This window comes from Podarcis filfolensis (genome assembly GCF_964270895.1).
Source record: "Podarcis filfolensis genome assembly, chromosome: 17".
In the NCBI taxonomy this organism is placed as follows: Eukaryota; Metazoa; Chordata; class Lepidosauria; order Squamata; family Lacertidae; genus Podarcis; species Podarcis filfolensis.
The window spans coordinates 23,001,198-23,008,237 of record NC_139621.1 but is presented as its reverse complement, the minus strand read 5'-3'; positions in this window follow the sequence as shown (position 1 = coordinate 23,008,237).

The window sequence follows — 7,040 nt, the reverse complement described above, 5'->3', positions numbered from 1 at the left end:
TAAGGTAAGTTATAAAATTTCCCCATTCCTTGTTAAAATTTGGGTCTTCCTGATTTCTGACTCTTCTGGTCATTTTAGCCATTTCAGCATAGTTCATTAACTTCATCAGCCATTCTTCTCTGGTAGGAACTTTATATTCTTTGTCTAAGTTTTTCTACACCTGTAAGCTACAAGCAATGATGTGAAGTGGAGGCCTGGGAAATTCAGGCTATAATGGCTGTTCATTGCTTTGTGGTGTGTTCCTAGAGAGAAATGAGGAGGGCAGGCTGTTATCTGGGGCAGCAACACAGCCAAAAATGCCTAGTTCCTCCTGACCGCATCATCCTTTTGACTCTGCCATGAAATTGTGCGCCATGATTCCTACAAACGGAGCCATATAACTGGGTGTGCAACTGCTTTTTGAAGACATCCTGAGACTACAGGTAAAGGAAGCAGGATGAATGAACAGGGCTGATGTGGTGATGCACCCTTCAAATAATTGCCGTGGGTGTCTGGAGTCACAGCACTTGTTATTGCTTCGCAAGCAATATGTGCTAGATGTTTTGAATACGTTACATATTGTGGGTGTTTGCAGCTCATCTTTCTCATGTGTTTGAACTGTAGTGCTTGCTTTTAAGGAGCGGAAAGTTACACATAAAACTTCCCAGAGGAATTATTTATAGATAGATCTCTCACCTTGCCCACCCCCCTTGGAGCGTAGGTTGTTATTATTACCTTTCCAATTAAGGCCCAAATTGAGAAGGAACAGGGTGTGATATCAGCATCACTTAAGTGAAACATGCAGCGAACAGTTTCGCCTGGAGGAGAAAGGCTTCACTAACTGGGCCAAACACGTGCTGAAGGCGTAGAAGAAGCAGAGGCTATGTCCTTAAAAATGCTGACTTTAGAGAACTCTTCTGACAGCCAGAGAAGCAATTTTTCCTCTCTGACTAGTTACTAATTAGCATTCAAATACACAAGACCTTTTTCAGACAAATCTTTCAATCTAAATTGCTCAAAGCATCGCGTGAGATGGATTTACTTGTATAAATAGTCAAGCTACTTTTTAAATGTACATATATTAATGTGTGTGCACTTGAAATGGAAGGTGCTTTTCTGCTGTCTAAAACAGCCCAAGGAAATTATCTTTGACAGGACAGAGGAGATTTATACTCACAAAGAATTATTGCTTTTCCTAAATTGGTGACCTTTTTTGAAGACGTTGACATATGGATGCCACAACAGAACTTTTCAGAGATGCATATACAGTATACAGGGGAGTGAAATTATTCCCGCTGCATTGTATGTTCGCCTCATTTCAGCCTCTTATTTGACAATACTTTCAAAGCCTGAACCTGAAGTTAAAGCCAGAGCTGTGGCAAGCAATGAAGTTTGAATAAGTATAAGCACTGACCAGGGGTGCAAATTTAAATAAAATATTGGGGGGCTCAGGTAAGCCCTGTCTTGCATAAACAATCACAAGACCATTTGGATGGCAACATCCATCAACTTGTGGGGGTGGCCCCCTCAAACATTTTATCGCAGGGTCCAAAGGGACCTCAGCCCCTAGGACCTGGCTCCCATGGCACAGACACAGGTCAGTGTTAATAGTTTACAGCAAAGTTGCCAGCCTTTTTGGACATGTGGGCATATTTGCAAATCATGGGCACTGCATGCAAGCTGCAGCCTATATTATTCTGCCTATATTATTGGCTGCAGTACAATGCTTTCATGAGGCTGAATTTCAGCATGGCAAGGCCTCTGTGGGCACATATGTATGTGCAGGTACCAAACTGATGAACCCCCATTTACAGGGTTCTACAGGCCTTGTAATCAGGAACAGTAATCCAGATCGAAAAAGGGGGAAAGCTACAACTCAGTTTTATTGAGTACAAAGCCATGCACATGTCCACAATCCTAGCATGCATCAACAGGGGTATAATTACTGATGAAAGGTGGCTTACTGAAACCAAAATTACTCTTTCAGCAAAGATTCAGGCAAAAGTAAGTCTTGAATCTTTTATGGTCAGTCCAGGACAAAGCTTCGCCATAGAGCAGGTCGACCATCCTGAAGTCTGTCGTCGACGGAGAAGTTCTTGAAAAACTCCTCTTCAGTTGACGGAACTGGAGTCGATTTTATTCTGTGTCTTGTCACTTCCCACCCCCCTCTTTAACTCTCCATTGTCTCCTCATGCTAGAATCCTCCATTCCCTACACTTGTCTGATGACCTCGTGGAACTCTTTGCTAATTTTTGAATCATTCTTTTTAGCTACATGGTGTGATACCTGCACCATGTGGGTGAAAGATGAAGTTACCCTCAAAGAAGAGATGAAGCCATTATTTTTAACCTCTTTTCTTAAAATACCCTTGTTCTCTTGGTCTATCCCACTTATCTTTGCTCTTCCCAAATTCTGCCAACTCTGTGTGGCTTTTCTTAATTTTTTTCAAATTCCAATTTGCCAGCTACCTGACTGAGAAATAATGTTCCACCCACCTCTATGTTTTTGTTACCTGCAAGCATAATCATAAAGCTTCATACTGACTCAGAGAAAATTTTTTGCTTATGTCATTCTGGTTTTCCTCAGGTCAGGCCTTCACTGGAAATAATTTACAATTTGGAAAGGCAGGACAAATGCAGAATGACAATGAGAAGAATGTGAGCCCGGGAAGTCTATGAAGTGTTTTCCCTTATATCCCCATCGAAATAAATCATTCCAGTATTTCTGTGAATCTGATTGCCCATCAGGTGTGAGTCCTCCAAATTACAGGATCTGGACCAAGTTCGTGCAGAGCTTGTCTGAGGCCTGGGCGGGAGTTAGAATAAAGTTATACAGTGGTATCTTGGTTTTTGAACAGCTTAGTTCTTGAACAACTTGGAACCCGAATGCTACAAACCCAGAAGTGAGTGTTCTGGTTTGCGAACTTTTTTTTTGGAAGCTGAACATGTTCTGTTTTTAGTCCCCCGCTTCCGATTAGAGCATGGTCCTCTTCCTGTTTGAGTGCCACGCTTTGGAAGCAAGGGAAGGAATGGCAGGAAAGGAGTCACCGATTGTGATTCTGGAAGAGCACCCCGACCCCCCATCCAAACAACAACTATCATCAGCACTGGTAAGGAGGGGGGAAATCACATTTTCATTTTTTTTAAATCAACAATACTGTTTTATTGATTTTACAGTACAGTACATAGTTTATTGCTTTCATTTTATGGATCAATGGTCTCGTTGGAAAGTAAAATTCATGTTACATTTCTGTTTTAGGGGCTATTTTTGAAAGTCTGGAACAGATTAATCCATTTTGCATTACTTTCTATGGGAAAGCCTGCCTTGGTTTTGGAACGCTTTGGTTTTGGAACGGACTTCCGGAACGGATTAATTTTGAGAACCAAGGTACCGCTGTAAACTAAAACCAAAACCAAACCAAACCAAACAAACAAACAAAAAAAACAAAACAGCTAGTTCCTGCCCCCACCTGGCCAGTTTTGCCCTCTGAGGTCTGGGGCAAGTGTACCTGGCTGCCCCATTCCCACTGCACAGGCCTGATCTGGACTCTGGCAAGAACATAAATAGAGCGCTGTAGAGTCAGACCAAAGGCTCAGCACTAGTCCCATGGGAAGACTATGAACATTTTGAAGGTGTGCATACCATGGAACGCCCATTTGCTGCACATTTCAGCTCACCTTCCATTAAAATGAATCAGAAGTTGTAAGGGGAAAGTGTAGAGTTAAGCTGGAAGAAGAAGGTCTGCCTATTCTTGATGATCTTAGATCAGTCACGCCAATAGATTCCGAAGGAAGGAAGGAAATCATGAGAGAAGAATGTGCTGTGTTTCTTCCATGTTGCTTTGCCGGGGGAAGGAGCTCCCCAGGTCTGTGGTGTCGAAGTACTGCTTTGATCAAAAGCAGCTGTTGGCTCTACATATTTGAAAGGGGAGGGGGAGAAGGTATCTTAAAAAGAAAAGCATGCAAAAGGCAGATGCAAATGTTTTGAATGCTGTGGTGTTTTGTGGTTCACAGTTCTCCTGTTATTCCTGAACACTTACCATGGGGCATGACCTCAGAGGCAGGGGGTGGGCAAGTCTGTCAATTTCAGTTTCATTTTCCAAATCTTGAGTTCACTTCTCCACATTTCCACATCAGTTTTTGGATTTTTCTTTTCTTTTTACAGTCTCGTGAAAATTCATCAGCATTTTAGTGCAAATTTCTCCTGATAGATATTGTTAAATGCATTTCCACCTAATACTGAAATTTTTTGCAAAGAAATATTCCCCGATGCAATGAATTTCAAAGTTATTTTCGCCAGTGTGTGCATTTTTGTGCACATTACTTGGCATTGCACAATTCAACGAAGTGCAGATTTCAAAGGATGGCTGCGTTTCATAGATTCATTGAGTTGTAGAGTTGGAAGGGACCCCAAGGGTCATCTAGTCCACCCCATGCAATGCAGGAATATCATCTAAAGCAGTGTTCCCCAACCTTGGGCCTCCAGCTGTTTTTGGACTACAATTCCCATCATCCTTGACCACTGGTCTTGCTAGCGAGGGATGATGGGAGTTGTAGTCCAAAAACAGCTGGAGGCCCAAGGTTGGGGAACACTGATCTAAAGCATCCATGACAGATGGCCATCCAATCTCTGCTTTAAAACTGCCAAGGAAGGAGAGTCCACAACTTTTCATGGGAGTCTGTTTCACTGTTGAATAGTTCTTGCTGTCGGAATGTTCTTCCTGATGTTTAGTCAGAATTTCCTCTCTTGCAATTTGAAGCCATCAGTTTGGGTCTTATCCTCCAGAGCAAGGAAAAACAAGCTTTCTGCATCTTCCCTGTTGTGGTGATTGCCCGCTCATTTGAAAATGTCTGTGCAGGGGGGAGAGAAAGAGTTAAAATGTAGACCAATAGGAAAGCCGGAGGCAGAACCTAGCTGTTTGTGAAAGGGCTTAGCCCAAGGTTTGAGTGGGTAGTTGGTTGGTTTTAGTGGGTTAGTTGGTGGGGAAAGGCAGTTGGAAAAGCAGTTGGCAGGCACTTGGAAATAGAGAGACAGTTAGAGCAGTTGGTTCTTGAGTGAGGGGAGGTAGAAGAGATAGAGACAGGATAAAATAAGACTAAGAAGGTAAAGAGTAACAGCATTTGGAACACAGTTAAAGTTTGTTTGTGTCTGCAATAAACTACACTCTTCTTTTTTAACTTGAGAACCTGACTGAGACTAAGTGATTTACCAGGGAGGACCTGGTTGGTGGCAGCAGATTAGTGGTGTACGGGTCAATAGTCCATGAGACGACCGGGGGCTCCGTACGAATGTCACACATGTGACAGCCCTTGAGATATTTGAAGATGGCTATCATATCTCCTCTCAGTCTCCTCTTTTCCAGGCTGAACATACCCAGCTCCTTCAACAGCTCCTCATATGGCTTGGTTTCCAGACCTGTGATCATCTTGGTTGCCCTCCTCTGCACACGTTCCGGCTTGTCAATATCCTTCTTAAATTGTGATGTCCAGTACTCCAGGGGTGGTCTAACCAAGGCAGAATAGACAGATACTATTGCTTCCCTTGATCTGGAAACTATACTTCTGTTGATGCAGCCTAGAACAGCATTAGCTTCTTTTGCTGCTGCATCAGACTGTTGATGAATGCTAAACGTATAGTCTACTAAGATGTCTTAGATCCTTTTAATGTGTACTGTTGGTAAGCCAGGTGCCTCCCCATCTTATATTTGTGCAACTGGTTAAAAAAACAAAAAGGTAAAGGATCCCTGACAGTTAAGTCCATTCGCAGACAACTCTGGGATTGTGGCGCTCATCTCGCTTTACAGGCCGAGGGAGCCGGCGTTTGTCTGCAGACAGTTTTTCTGGGTCATGTGGCCAGCATGACTAAGCCGCTTCTGGCGAAACCAGACCAGTGCACGGAAACGCCGTTTACCTTCCCGCCGGAGTGGTACCTATTTATCTACTTGCACTTTTGGGCATGCTCTGTAAAGTTTGAAATAAAAAAGGACTGTAAGAAACTTTTCCTTGTCTTTATACTTTTGTGGGCAACCAGCCGGGAGCTGCTGACAGCATCCTGGCACATGATTTATAGAATTAAAACTATACACATATATAAAATGTATTAAAATCATACCAATAATTACAATAAAAGCAGCATGGCACCTTAAAAGCAGTTAGTTCTGCCAAGCCTGTTGGAACAGGAAAGTCTCACCTGCTGGCAGAAGGACAACAGTTCAGGAAGTCCGTCTAATTTTCTAGGGAGGGAGTTCTAAAGTATGAAAGCAGCCATTGGAAAGACCCTTTCCTTCATCCCTACCAAGCATGGCTGTGAGGGTGGTGGGACTGAGAGACTGGCCTCCCACAACACTTGCTTTCAAATGTAAACAGAATTAAATCTCACCCCCTTCCCTACTCAAAGGCAATCCGGCCATTAAACTCTATCCATCCACCTGCCGCCTGATGTTTGTCAATTTAAATTCTTGGAGAACACACTAACATTGAAACACAGAAGAAAATAGATGGAATTCAATTACAATATAAAAGCAGAGGATTTTCAAATAACGCTTCCCCAATAATTTCATGGAGTGCAGTTCTATGCATGTTGACATCGCACTGTGTTCAATAGGATGTATTCCCAAGGAAAGTGTAAACAGGACTGCAGCCTCAAAAGTGTTCTTGTTCAAGTTGGTCTAAACCGTTATGCAAAAATATTCAGCTCTGTGTTGTTCTAAAACTATGTGAGGCTACGTAAATAATAATGCAGATTTACCCACACATCTGATTAGATGAGGTCTTGTTTACACTTCCATGTTTTCTTTGGAACCGTGGTTGGCAGCCACCCCCAAAGTCCCAGCAGTGAAATAATCGTTGCTTATATCATTTTCTTCTCCGGTTGCTTTGATTATGCTCTGCTGCTTTTAAAGTCTCTGTGCTCCTTTCCTCCCACTTTCTCCACCAATGTCAGATTTCCCCCCAATTTCCCCCAAAGAATCACTTCTGTGATCAAGATATATTAGGATCACCATATTTCAAGAACTAAAAATCTGGACACAAAAGTTGTTGACCTTTTTGGGAGACAACAAC